Source organism: Rhyacophila brunnea, unplaced genomic scaffold (genome assembly GCF_057557595.1).
Source record: "Rhyacophila brunnea isolate RB1 unplaced genomic scaffold, BYU_Rbru_1.0 scaffold_4, whole genome shotgun sequence".
NCBI classification, from domain to species: Eukaryota; Metazoa; Arthropoda; class Insecta; order Trichoptera; family Rhyacophilidae; genus Rhyacophila; species Rhyacophila brunnea.
The window spans coordinates 28,359,094-28,375,129 of record NW_028233068.1 but is presented as its reverse complement, the minus strand read 5'-3'; the positions used below and the strand labels follow the sequence as shown (position 1 = coordinate 28,375,129).

Sequence of the window (16,036 nt, the reverse complement as noted above, 5' to 3'; positions counted from 1 at the left end):
TTTAAAGTTATGTTATAATAAAGCCGTGTTGTTTTTTTTTGTATAAATAATGAAAGATCCGTAGAATAAAAGATTGCATACCTTTCATAAAATATATTAGCCGAAAAAGAATTTCAAAAAACCACTAAGTATCCCATTATAATCATTACATGGTAGCCATATTGGATATTCCATCATATTATGGACTTTCAACTATGTTTTAGACTTATAGAGTATTTTATCAGCATCAAAAAAAATATATAATTTGACGCTTACATAACATAGGTATCAGTGGCGAAGGGTAGAGGTAGGCTGTTAAGATCCGACATAAATAGTGCATACTAAATTTTGTCAGGCATACGTTTCAATGTACCAAATACTACAATTTACAGAATCAGGTCGGTTAATTTTTGAAATTCAATAAGCTCTGGCTAACTAAACCATCATAGTTTTGGTATGCGGTGGACGATCCATCAAAAATTGTGCATAATTTTTCAGTCATACTTATTTGTTTTCTTTGAATTAAGAATACATATTAGATAGATATGGTGTTGGTTAGTTTTTTTTAATTCATTAAGCCCTGCCTTAGCCAAACCATAATGGATAAAAAATGACAAAAAAATTCTATCTATAAAATATACAAAATAATGTATAATTTTACATATTTTCTAGATATACCAATATATTTTGATTATTATCTATTATGGCTTGGTATACACAGAGTTTAATTGAATTTTAAAAACTAACCAACACTATCTGTAAAGTGTACTCTTATTTTAATGAAAACAAATACGTATGACTGACAAAGTTTAATAAGCACTATTTATGTCGGATCTTAACAGCCTACCCCCACTTTTCGCCGCTGATAAGTACATACATTAAAATAGTTTAAATTTGATTGGGGCCAATTTAAGAAAGATTGCCGCCAGTTTCATGAAGGAGTGTATTTCAGGGAGCTTCCCTTCTTAAATGTTGATAGTGGGTGTTGCCAATCTTACCATGTTTATTATGTAAAAAAGTCATTACCGGCTTATTAATATTTCTAATGTTTGTTGAGAGAGCGCCTATTGGTTGCTCGTTTAGTTCCTTAATTGATTTTTCATCTGTAATCAAGTTTTTGTGATATCAAATCTATCCTTATAATATGCGTCTATAAAACTGGATCATTTTTTTTATTGTGACAAAAGAGTTTTAGTAATATTTCAAAATCCTGACAATATTGTTGAAATTATTTCATAAATTTATGTTACAATATATCCATTGTAGATGCCAAAATCAAATGAAAGATCTTGCCAATTTTTAAAACGATTATCCTATATCAAGAAAGCATTTCAAGTTGATATATCAACATCTAACTAATTTTACAGTATTCATAGTATACCTCGATGTAAAATGCTCTCCTCAAAAAGTGCAGTTTTTCCCTTACTCGTGCGACTAGTAATTGCTAATTAAGTCGTGTTTTTTATGATGTTGCTCCACCTGGAATTTGCATGTCCTCGTGACTTCTTCCTTCAACGCTATTAGTGATCACCCTACTCTTGAACTGCTCAAATCTCTTCTAACCACGTGGCCGGATAATTGAAGAACGCGTCTCTTAAAGGTAATCGAGAGATGTTCTTTGGTTCCAAGCTATTCCAGTACAGAGAGATTAGTACGCACGGCCGTCTATGGAATGCTGAGCAGTCCAATATTGAATACGTCGATGTTTTTGATTCTCTGGGAGTCTAGGTTACAGCGATGACATACATGCATATAATCGAAAACAGTATGCAATGTATAGGTACCTAAAGAATTTCCTCTACTAATAGTATAGACAATCATACGATTTTTTGTATTTTAGAACGATTTTAGTATGGCATGGTTTTGGATTGGTAATTAAATATTATTCTAGTGTTGGCAGGATTGTATGTAAATTAAAAAAATGGCTGCGTGTTTCAAGGTTATGATTATGTAAATTACTTTTTTATACGATTGTTCATCAATATATCAATAAACTTCTTTCAGGCTTGCATGCATTACGATGCATTTTAATCTAAGTTGACAATCTCCTAGAATACGAGTCTTTCTAGAAATCAATCCGAAATGCGTAAACATTTATAGCCAATTAACATATTATTTTTTTTGAGCTTTAAATAAAAATAAAATACATTATATGTATTAAATTATACATGCTTTAACATTAGCCGATATCTATTTCAGCAACGCCATTATAGCTTTATTTAAGACAATCTATCGTCATAGGCAAAAATATTATATTATCTTCAACATGATTGGGTAATAATATTTTGTTTAACTTGCCGTAATACGTAGGTATCTACGTAAGTATAAATACTGCTTTAATATTTGAATTGTGGATGGTATGAAAACTATTATTGTAATGAACAGAGAAAGTAATACATAATATTATGTATCTTTATTCTATTCATCGTTTTTTTTGTGAATTGACTCATTATTTAAAATAGAGCATATTGTTAAGATGATATATTTATACCTACCTACAGAGAAATTGGGGTCTTTTACCCGAGGAGTATATTCAAACACTTACTTGATGATTTAGTCTTCCCATCTATTTTCCATCTAATGTGATTTTTTTTCTTATTATTTAACTTCTTCCGTTCTTCTACGTGGCAGCTTTCCAACAAGTGTTGCTTGGGTTAACTTTGATTCTTGTGCGTCATAGTTAGAAACATAGGCGTAGATAAATGTAAATGAAAACCCCTAAATAAATATAGTGCATTAAAAGACGAAAGAAAAGCCGAAAGAAAGGTTATTGCAGCAGATAATCCAATAGCTGCAATTCTCAATATTCAAATTTGTTCCATATTGAGATAAAAAAAAGACATTGCATTAGTATTGCAAGCATATTTTTTTTAGGTACAAGTCGGTTATGTGGAATACAGCGACAAACACATTTTGAAAATAGCCAATATACTGGATTATTCGTTAGGTTAACCTAACCAAACCTAACCTAACCTAAACTAACCCAAACTAACAAATAATCCAGTATATCGGGTATTTTCAAAATGTGTTTGCCGCTGTATCCCACATAACCAATTTGTACCTTTTTTTATTGACCATACCTACATAATTTGAAAACACCTCAGATATATATACCTTCTAAAAATAAAACTTTTGAAAACTATCTACTATAATTGAAGTTTTACCGAATATACTTTGGGTACAATAATATACTATTAATACTTTGGACGCGGAAGACGCACACGGCGCGTAATGACCAGGCAGCCGATCGATGTAATTAACGTGCAGTTTAAAGGGGGCAATTAAAATCTCATTATCTATTCAGCAGCGAATGCGTTAAATAAACATTAAATTGAAAGTTTAATGTGCGTATTGATAAAAACAATAATTAAATAATGTAAAAAATGCTATACCCTATGTATGACGCAACTCTCAACTTCGAAACGAAATCGTTTGAAATAATACTCTTTTATTGTATAACAGTATATATTGTGATCACGAAATATTCCTTTTCATTTAAAAAAAAAATTAAAACATCACAATGACGTAAATATATTTTTTTATTTTTTTTTCATTATGTATCATTAGCATTTCTGACGTGCTGACCATTAGCCATACTGCAGTCGACATTGATGGGGTATATTATAGTAAATCTAAACAATTCGTAGACTTTGGTGGGAAAATTTTTATGCGAATCAACATTCTCACAGCACTTCCCCTTACACACGGTACGCCAATGACTTAATACCTATTCAACAATTTCAAGTGTTTGGTATGTCTCATGCTAGGTACTACATATACGCACAGTTAGATATGCAAACTCACGAATGCATTTTTTTGTTTTTAAAACAGTATTTTAAAAAGTTTCCGATAGCTACATACCTGCTTTGCGGAATTCTCTTCATCAATTTTTACGAGCAGGCATTATGGTTAGAAACTTCAAAGACTTAGTTTAAATTTTCTTTAATTGGATTTATTTAGGAACTAAAATTTATATAATATATTATAAATTGTCTTTTTAGTCTTTTTAGTTTCTTGTTAAAATATGTTTAAAAATCCCTTACGGAAAGTTAATGACGTTTTGTGATAAAGCCCACTATACTCGGACCGAAGCATGAAGTGATGATAGTGCAAGTTATTCTCAAACTTAAAATTATTTGCGGAAAATGATAAATGGTAATAATTTAAACGAAATAATATGCAATCAAAAATCTTCTTTTATTGCGAAAATGTTACCGAATTACATTCGAAGATAATCAATAACTGGTACTACAATCGTAATTCGCAATTCAGTGCCACGGTCTTGTGGCTCACTGAAATTAGTTCCTGATATTGGTGATGGTTTTTCCAACATGAAATTATTAATTAATAGTCTACGTGCTGACAATGAACATGCTATACCTAGTTGTCTTAATAATATTCTTTTGAATAGTCAACGGAAACGGATGGTGTGACACTTATGTTGTCTTTAAAAAAGTCCTGACATACAATACACTTGTGAGTCTAAACAAAAATAATACGTATTGTGAAACAGTCACTTAACTGGAGCTTACACAGAGTAGAGCTTTTTTCATTAGATAAAACAACTGTGTTTAGCTATATCTGAATTGTATGAAGTTACTTTATCGTCACTTAAAATAAATTCATACAAAACAATTGCCTTAATATATATTTAAGCGAGTAGGAATATTTCTTATAATCGTTGAGTTGTTAAAACTTCTGATGTGACAATTTTTTTAAAATATTTTTTTAATCTATTTTATGTTTGTCTATATTAGACCGCATAGATATCAATATTAAAACATAATGGATTATAGAAATCTCCGTCATAACACATCTCATTTTAATAAGACTTTTATACCTTCAATGTATCATATCTGAACTATTACAAACATTCGATAATGACGAACCCTCAAATACACAATATTTATATAAATCAAGTTATTTTAAGTATATTTAAATTTTTGTGCTTATAAAACGGTTTTGTTTCTCTCCTATATTTTTTTGTCACATTGGATGTTTTAGCAGCTGAGCGACTATACGATGATTAGAAACTGTATACTCATAGACACAAATTATGTTATGTCGGTGAATAATAATTTTAGATAATATTGTTTAACTTAGATATAAAACCATTCCGATAAGATAAGAAAAGGAAAAGAAAATTGCTTACTTTGTATAATATTTTCACCATGCCTGGAATCGTGGCGAATGTCAAACCGAATATCGTAGGCTTTCATACTCTTTAATACCTACGAAATATTTTAATTTCCAATGTCTACTACATTAACTAACTACTAAGTAACACAACGCGGTTGCGAAAAAATTATGCATGTTATGACCAAGGATAACAAATAAATATATGGGTGAGGAGCAAACAAAAGTGTAGATTCAGGCTACATCGCTCGAATAACAAATCGAATCACCTAGTAGTAGGTATCCAAAAAATATTAAAATACCTAAAAGGCGAACACGAATCCGCAGGATCGAAGTGATAACCAAGAAGAGTGCAAACAAGATAGCAAGGAGAAGCCTTTAGATAGCAGTGAATTGAGAGTGGCTGAGATTAGATCACTCTTTAAAATCCAATCAATATTTAATATGACAATTGTTGTATCTAAAGTTATAATTTACTATTTGACAATGTGTAGGCCTATTTTTTCACCCGTAGAGTTAAAAATGTAATGTTTTTGATAGAGAAACTTTCTATTAGACATAATATTATTATTACATAAGTGTGGTAGTAAAATTTATATTATTTATTATATTCGATATTAACATCCGTCATAGAATTGCTGAAGAGTTTATAACGGAAAGATTCAATTAACAACATGTTTGCAGTGAAAAGTTGAAAATAGCTTTTATTTAGTCTAACGAGAGAGTTTTTTTACGCTTTGTATATGTACGATGTATGAAAAAATATTAACTGACGCGCTAACTACCGAAGTTGTCAGCCATTGGTTTTTGAGAGAAGTCACTAATAATGGCAAATTGTTGCTTACTATATTTTATAGAACTTATAGGGATACAATAAAAAAAAGAATTGTAGATTGTAGGTACAACTAAATTATCGCTATTTATTTTAAATTTCAGTATCAGCATTGAGTGGTAATTAAAATAAGCTACAATAGTTCCAAATGTTTACAACATAAATAGTTGTAAAGAAGATAAAACAGTCACACAAGCCATATTTAATGTAATTGCATTTATCACATTGTATGCGATGATCGCATTGCAGGTACCTACCTACTTGTATTGTTATGCAACTAACTGCTCATCGAATAGTTTTGATTTTTTATAACATTTATTTTAGTTCAACAATCGAATTGAACAAATACCAAAATAAAAAACGTTGGAAACAAAAACGGAAAGTTTCTTGTAAAATGTTGGTAAGTCAATATTATTTCTTTCTTATGGGTATGATATTTGAAAAAAATGTTATTATTCATCAGTATGCATACAGCATTTCATAATATTTTTTTAGAACATAAGTATACATTTAAGAAATAAATTAAACATTTCTGTTAAAAATAGAAAATTTCTGTTTTTGTTTCCACAGTATTCAAATGCAGTGCGATAATCACATAAGTAAAATCACCACGTCTTTGTATCAACATCAATAATCAAAATTATTTAAGGCACTTCAGCTGAGGCATGGTCTAAAAAGATCGTGACTAGGCGATGCGCGGATTGTGCAAACGACGCGAGCCGAACGAAATATAATTTCTCATAAAAATTCAACATGCGTCCTTTTAATCTTATATTTATTATTATATTCGTAATAATAATAGTATATTCATTGACATGTTTTCTTTTTCAAGTACATGCGGAACGTTTTTTAGTCATCTTTACACGATTTAAGAATACATTCTTCCAAAACAAATTGACGTGCTCACACCTCGACTGTCAGTCTCCGATTGGCGACGACTGCGAAATTTCGTTCCACATACTGTTGAAAATTATTTTCCGTTTCACTTATGTACGCTCTTAAGCTCGATAACTGATGGTTGTAATTCACGTCGTAGGAGTACCTACATACGTAATAGTTTTTTTTTCAACATATACTTATTTCTTATACGATTTTTATTCACAATACATTTAAAATTTATGTTTGTTTGTATTTTCAAAGAGGAAAAAGAAATATATACAAGTTTTCAAAATACTACCATTATATAAACAGTGTACGAGTACAATCTCATAGTGTTATGTTAAATCAAGATATTTTAAATGTAATACCATATTTTAAACACATCGTTATTACATTATCGTCATTGATATCGCCTTTTTTGCTCATGTCATCAATGTAGACTAAATATGATAATAAGACATAGTGGCATTTACATTAAATTCTGAATTATTTACGGACAAATATACAATGGTTGCCAATATCTGTTATGTGTACAACTTATTTGGGTATGCATTGTTGGATAATGGTTTATTAATTGTGTTATGTAAAATTGCATAATAATAAATGAATGTATACATCTTACATCAAATACTTCAACATTGTGTGTGTATTTTACCACCAATGAAATAACAATGTTAATTTGTATGATGTAGATAGTAATAATAAAGTTAATAACTTTATCCACTAATAATAAACTTTATACCATAACAATCCAAAATAAACGTACAATCAGTGTGCAAAGATAAGCGATCACAGTGCATATTTCCACATTACTTCATTTATATTTATTTAGTAAAACTCCATTAATTAAATAAAAATAAATAAGTACCTAACTTTACTCATAAAATATTTAACATTAAAAACTACCAATAGAAAGTTTTGAAAATAATTCAAAATATATACATTGATAATACAAAAAGTTTGACAGCTATTATAGCAATTCAAAGTTTGTTTGTAAACAACTAATTACATTAAAAAAATATTATAGTAACAAAACAGTTTTCTATTATTTACCTAAACACTAATAGCAATCCACATGGTCAGTATCAATGATTAGCACCGGTGTCGCACATCACAATAGCATCGTGGTAAAAGACTGTTAATTAGTGATGTAATTAAAACACGTGATTTAGACCACTGTTATTCGTTCGCGTCTTGAGGAAAGACTGATCTTTTGGATGGGATTTGGCTCCAGGATGAGTATAGTGTGTTTATGTGTATGTTTGTAAGTTTAATTGTACAATGGAGACGGCCGTGAGAGACATCTGGAGCTAACGGCTTGAAACTTTAAGCGGAATTGAAAATAAAGCCATCAGAACCAAATCGCTCTTGGATGCTAGTCAAAGTTATAGGCACGCATTTGAGATAATCCACAAGAGCTGAGGGCTGAACCGAAAATAAATCTGCGTTATAGCGCCCCCGTTAGACAGGCGGCAAAACATCCGCTTCAGAAGACGTGGGTTGCGGGTTCGAAACATGCGTTAGATAAAATAAAATGTCATTTTTATTCTTTAAATATGTGTTTAGTCTAATATCTGTTCTTTGGAGTTGAATGTCGGGAGATTACATATTTATCGTTTGTATAACGATTTAAAACATATAAACATTCAGTTAATCCTAGAAGCGCGGTACTAAAAATACGTACATAGTTCTATTATAGCACCGAAGTAAAATTTATATTCTTTGGAAGTGGCAATTTTCTTTAAGGTTCGGAGGTGCTCGCTTTTCCCGTGTCATATTGTGATTGCTTTGAATTTATAAATTATAAACTTCACTATATTACCTATCTAAAATAAAGAAATTTGAGTAAAAATTTAAATACATTAGAAAGTTAAATACGAACACACAGTGCTCGAAATAGCCCGATAATATTGTCTGAAAACAGTGTGAGTTTTTGTTATTTATATAACAGTGGCGAAGGGTGGAGATAGGAGGCTGTTAAGACTATACTTCAGTTGGGGCACGGTCTAAAACGATCGTGACTACGCGATGCGAAGATTGTGCAAACGATGCGTGCAGAACAAAACATAATTTGTCATAAAAATTCAACATGCGTCCATTTAATGTTTTGTTTATTGTTCTATTAGTAATAATAATAATAATATATTCATTGACATGTTTTCTTTTTCAAGTAAATGGGTAACGTTTTTTAGTCATATTTACACGATTTAAGAATTAATTCCCCGACGCCATCACAAAACAAATTGACGTGTTCACAGCTCGACTTTCGCTCTCCGTTTGGCAGCTAGTCCGAAATTTGGTCACACCTATAGTTGAAAATTATTTGCCGTTTCACTAAAGTATGCTCTTAAGATCCGCCATGAATAGTGCACGTATGAATGTATGAATGAAAAAGTGTGCACAATTTTGTCGGATCGCCAAAAAGATACTAAAACTGTTATGGTTTGTTTTAGGCAGGGTCTAATTGATTTTTAAAAACTAACCAACACCATCTATCTGTAAATTGCAGTCTTAATACAATAAACACAAATACGTAGGAGTAACAAAGTTGAATGTGCACTATTTATATTGGATCTTAACATCCTACCTCCACCCTTCGCCACTGATACCTTCTCATCTTAGACTGACAAATACAATAACAGTATTTAAACATCTAATACGCACTCTTAGACTATAGATACATCTAGACGCCACCCGTTGCATTGCTAAATGAAGCCGCGTGCCTTGCGTTTGGTTTGTGGGCGAGCGAACGCATTCGTCTACAAATGTTCGAGACCATAGACCATTTCGCTTGTGCTCGCCCAAAGTGCTCGCACTAGACGCTAAGAATTAAAATATAATTTTCTACTTTTTTACGTTATATCGTATTTTTAAGCGGTCAAAATGCAACCATTAGGTAAAGATATCCATAATTTAAGTTATTTTAAAGAAACACTAGGTCACTGATATTAATATATATAAAAAAATACAAATAAATTATCACGAACATGTATAAACTTACCTATGAAACGTAATACCATCTTCTTGCTTATCAGTACGGCTACCACATTTTAAGACAACACGCAGAACCATCTTTTCTACTTAATTCTCGTAACTAAAAATATTTACCATTGACTTTATGTTTAACACAAAAAATATCAATTTTAGCAACTCGAGCTCGCAAGTTATCGACGCTATGTGAAGCGTTTCGCCCCGATTTGATGGCGATACTTTTGGAAACTAGCTCACAGATATGTATACCTTTTATCTTACTCTAGCGCGTGTCGCAGAGATTGTAAGGGTGTCGAACACTTTCTCACTCACACTCATGCATCGTTTTTGTTCAGGCCTACTAATATATAAGTTTTTCAGTTCCGCAGGCGACAAAAAATTAATTCTTACGAAATATGCCTAATTCTATTATTATTTTTCCTTTCTATATCAAACCCATATAATCATGATTTATTTACCCCCGCGGTACGTCACTACCTAGGGGTGGCAGGTTATATGAAAGTATGGTGAAGCCGGCAAGTATGGTGAAAAAGTATGGTGAGGCAGGCTGGTAATCAATTTGTGGCAAATTTTAAACGTTAACATTATATTATATGGCTACGCTCTAATTATCAAAGTAGATCCTCCGTGATGCCCTGTATTTTTTTATCGCGTCGCTATTTCTCGTAAGTTGTCGGCTTTTGTTGGCCTGCTTCATTCAGTTGTATGAAAAAGCCGATTGCTTACCCCTCTTTTTATTTAATATCTCTATGGTCACTACTATGTACTATAAATTATAATATATTCTTTACAATCGGTTAATCAGTGTTATATTAGTTGTATCTTACAATATTCACATATGGATGTACATTGAAATTGCAATTGCAAAATGTGCAGAGTTATAAAACGTGGGTATACTCTACAGGTGGTGATGGCATTTTCATGTTGAAAGAAATTTCAATTATTTATGCACTTTAATATATAATATATTATTAAGTATATTATTATCTACTATGTATAAAGGTAGTAATTCATTTAAAAAGTAAATAATACAGAATTAATTCAGTTTTATATCCTATATATCTGCGGCTTATTTTCGTTATTATTTGGCGTAAAAATATATACCTAACAAAAAATGATAATTTAAACGTTTACTAATATTTTATTGACTTTTGAATATTTGGTTACTTTTAAGATAAAAATAAAAATAATAAAAGACAAACAAAAACATTTTAATGTAAGTACTTACCTACTTAAATAAGGATTTACTCTGCAAATTTTTCTTATATTCTAATTAGACTTTTTCAAATCAGTGAGACAGATAATGGTTCAATATAGGCGTGTGCTCTTCCATCAATACCTCACCACTCCACCGTTGCTATCTGACTACTTCTCATATTTGTGATGAATTGTTGCATGTCGGTTATTTTATCTTAACTTCAAAACTTTTTGGTCCAGTAGTTTTTTTTACTTATAACGGAACAAGCCATGCAATAATCAAAACGGCGATCAAAAAGCAAATAATATATAGACAAGGTCGATTCTAGTAAGTGCGAGGTCCCCATGTATGGGTTACGAACAGAGCGTTGGAGCGGTGCTCGGAGCAGGAGCACGGAGCACTGGAGCAATGGGATTTTACCCGGAGCAGGAGCGGAGCCGGAGCACCGAAAATGTGTAGTGCTCCACTGCCCCGGATGTCTTTTTTATTATTAAATTTTCGTCCTAAAATCCAATGAAAATAGTATATTTTGACACTTTGCAACACTGGAATTATTTTTAATATGGCAACACTGCCGAGTGATAAATAATCTCACTTTTTTGACAGAAGAGGTAAATAATGAGAGACGATTTGTTGTCGGTCTTTTGTTTAATAGAATTAATAATGAAAATGACGATTATTTTAAAACTACTTTAACATTTGTATACTTACATATAATATAATACTTATTAAAACTTTTTACCCGGAGCTGGAGCGGAGCAACTCAAAAAAGGATTCTGCTCCAACGCTCTGGTTACGAATATTATTTTTCCGGTTTTACGGTTGACGGGGGAGGGATTGTTTATCAGTGTGAATAGTTTACTTGAAAAAAAAGTTTAATCTTCATTATTTATATCTATATTACAATAAATACCGGACTTGTAGATAATATATCAAAACTACTTACCTAATCAAGATTATATTGTTTTGGTATTCTTATCGGAATGTTTTTATTATTAATATGTACTTAGATAGATTGCCTCAAGCATTTGTACCTACCTAATACTCATTCAGCTTTGGGATTACATTACTATGGAGATACTTACCAGAAAACAAGAAGTTGTTTTAGTACTTAAATGGCGTACATTACTTATTCGAATACAGGACGACACCAGTAATCCCCTGTCAACCATGTACTAAAGAAATTCTTGAATAAACAAGAATTTTTAGTTTCGATGGAGTCAAAAACCTTGTTACCGTTTCGTACGTCACACCAAGATACCCTCGTACAGACTCGTGAAGTACTGGGAAGTATTTATAGTCAACACAGAATGTCACTGTGGGTTTTTATTCCTTTTTACAAGACTACTGAGATTCTCACACTTATTACAGTATAGCAGAATCTTTATTTAATCGGATTAGTATCACATAATAAACACACAATCACGTAGGTACTTATTCATTTATTCTACTTGGTAAGAGTTTTTTTACTTTTCTATGAAAATTATTTTCCAGTGTTTACAAACTATGCCATATACCTAGGCCTCCCATATGTCTGGATTTGACGCAGATTGTCCCGGTTTCACGATGGAACACAACGTCCCACGCCGGTTTGTCATTTTTTTCCTGTTTATAATGTTACATTAGGTACGTATTTTCTGCTCCCCGCACAAGATATCGATACTTTGAACCTTAAAACGCAATCTATTGTATTTTTAAAACTACATAATAATATTATATAGAAAGTATATTTAGCTCAGATTATTATTTTTTATAGATTACATCAAATCATAGACGTCATACATTTTTGTTATTGTTTTTGCAATCGTCGTTCATAGTATTTTTTTTGTAATTTATCCCGGTTTGGAAAAAATAAAAAATAATTATGGCATATTAATAACGTTATTAGGCACTACATATGCACTAATATATAATATTTAATTTCATGTGTAGACTGTATAATATGTGTATATACATTTTGGGCTATCGGAGGTCGGCTTTATATACTCATATATATAATATATATATATCCTTGAAATTTCTTTCACCGAAATGATGTCAAATATTGACATCCTTAAACGAATTAGAAAGGGACAAAAAGTCCTGTGTAACCTAACAATCAATATACAATAAGAAAGGGGGAGATAAAGTAAGTTAGTATGTAAATATTAAACTGAAACAATGAAAACAATTAAAAATTTACTTTATTTAACACGTCCACAAACATTATATAGTTTGAAAAACATAAATAAACCTTTCATTGCCTATTTATCAAATAGGCAACATAGACTATACCTACCTACAATTTCCTAACTACGGTATCACCTGTATAGGTATCAGACAACAAAGCAAAGTATGCCACGATGGTGGCCCACCTCCAATAAAGATGGCACGAGAAGAAGATGATTAATTTATTCTAATTAATAAAAGCTCTAACTAAAGTCTTTTATATGGAGATCAGTTTGTAGCACCTTTAGGCTCTATATTATATATGCCATGGATAGTCAGCAAACCCTTTTAAATCGTATTATTAAAACACTTTGTTATTAATATTAAAACTATCAAAAATATTATATTATACACAGTGCCGAATTTACAATAATTATTCACGGCACCCTAGGCTAATACTTATTGGGAGGTCCATAAAAAAACTTCTCAAAGTTGGTACCTCCCTAATTTTAAAAGATATTATTATTTCATTAAAACTGATAAATGTGTTCGTAAAATAACTTATTGTAGTCTAAAAATCTATTATTTTGTAACATTTCCGATTCTATTGCTATTTAAGTGTTGCATAAATAATTTTTGATATGTGACAATATGAAAACCGATGTCCTTAAGAGAGTCATTTAGCATTAAGCTGAAATGAAATTTTCACTAAAGCTATTCGTGCAATATATATTTAACTATTTATACTTATATTTTAACTGAAATATAATATTATTTACTTATTATATCATATTGTTTGGGTGGGTTCATAGTCGAATGTGAATCTCGTGATTCAGTCTAATGGTAAATCTAGAATTTATTGTAGATATTGTATTTGTTGGAAATTCGATTCAAATTCTATTTAATGTAAATTTTGTACTCTTCCATTATGATTGGTTTTAACTGGTTAATTTTTTTTTATCTTCCTTAACAAAAACTGGCAAAATTAAAGTTTACAATAAATTAATCAAATTAGTAGTTTGATACGTTATTTATTTATTTCATTTAGTACATAAACTGAAAGTTGAAAGTATTCTTTCATCTTTGATGTTTATATAGGTACCTACACGTCATAAGCTAATAGATTGAAACAAAAAGAGATAAAAGAAGTCGATGCCCTGAAAAGGTGTAAGTAGGTATTGAAAAATAATAGTTTTGTGGGTTCTGGACATAAATTTAACTGGAAATAATTAACTACGCGTATTGTAAAACACTGGTATGATGATCTTTAAGCGTCCTAAAAGTTATTTTGGCATGGTTCCAGGGGAAATATTTTATAATATATGTATCAATAATTCATATTGAGATGTTAATAAAAAAAGATATGTCTGATACTATATATACCCACCAATAAAAATTACATATTACATTATGTCATATTAATAAAATTTCGCCCACTTTATGATAAATGACAGCAAATGTAATAATTTCGTAAATTTTAATAAGTAGTTATTCATAATATCAACAAGTTGTTTTATTATTTGAATGATACGTAAACACGAACTTAAATTAAAGCTTAGTGACAAATGAATATTTAAGCTTCTAATGGATTTAAATTCAAATTTCATCAAGTACCCTCAGTCGATAGTATTAATATTAGGAATATTTAAGATGTTAGATATTATATTAGATGTAATAATGTCACTAATTAAATTGTTCTTTTAACGCCCCCAACTGGGGATGATTTCTCATTTCGCAGGATTTCGCATTCTCAGTAATACGGGCTGATTTGTGAATTTTATGGATGAAATAATGTCAAATGAATAAGAAATAAACCGATACTAATTTCGTCAAACCACAAAGCATTAAATTCTCGGTTACGAGTCTGGCGCGAGCAAAGTTTATATTTTCGTTCACATGTTAGTGAAGGAACTTTTAAAAGTTTACGTCCTCTACGCTTCGTAGAACTGCTACGCCATACAATTGTATTATTATAAATCTATCGACACTCATTGAAGGAAGTTACGATATTGTAGAAATATTCATATCTAGTTGAGTGTGCATAATAAACGATTATTTTGATTCTATTGGGATGATTTAAATTCTAATCACGGATGCACATTTCCCCTTATACTACCTGTATCTATCGTTTTTCTTTTGTGTTATAAATAGTACGTACTCTTTTGAAACAAATACCAAATGCGTCGAAAGTAGTATGTCAATCTGCATTATTTATTTGAAGAGACTTTTCTAAGCCAGCCAAGATGAGTTGCGTTTGATGCAATATACTTTCTATTAAAAGACTTGAACGAAGAAGATAAACATCGCAACGTTTCACCACGACCATTGTTGACAAATTAATATGCATACAATATCATCTAACCGAAGTATATTGTAGTAACTGACAATGTATCTCTAATGATATATATTATACACTAAAGGCTTAAAATTTTAAGATCACAATGAAACAAGCCAAGTAATAATTGGTAAACAATATGAATCATAAACGGATCGATAGCTTAGATGCGAAAACACTCATCCGGAAAGTGAAAGGCGTTCGAGTCCCACTCGGTCCAAATATTTTTTTAGATATTTTCTAATAATGTAGCATGTCTAGGCAAGTTTAAAAAAAATATGTTTAACATAATATTGCATGAGAAAACAACAATAATTGTTTATTTTCTTGTCACAAATTATATAACCAACATAATTATTACAGATTAATGTCTTCTTCTATAGACGTCTTGATGCAGATTGTAATAGCGTTTCCACAATATTTTTTTAGACATTTTCTGAAGTGGCGGTATAACTGAATATATTTTTTTAGATTTTGTTGCACTTGTCTTTTGCATAAGTATTCTTGCATCGTTTTCAATGACTAAACTAATATACTA

The 16,036-nt window shown here is 30.7% G+C and overlaps 1 protein-coding gene across 6 annotated transcripts in view; it reads right to left on the bottom strand.

The window, feature by feature from the left end:
- Window positions 1–8,104, bottom strand: part of LOC147067210 (uncharacterized) — a 74,462-nt gene extending 66,358 nt beyond the window's left edge. For all 6 annotated transcript variants that reach the window (XR_015071503.1, XR_015071502.1, XR_015071501.1 and 3 more), the window contains exon 1: window positions 7,880–8,104. The gene's annotated coding sequence lies outside the window, so the exon portion shown is untranslated. The remainder of the gene's footprint in view (window positions 1–7,879) is intronic.
- Window positions 8,105–16,036: the final 7,932 nt, after the last annotated feature.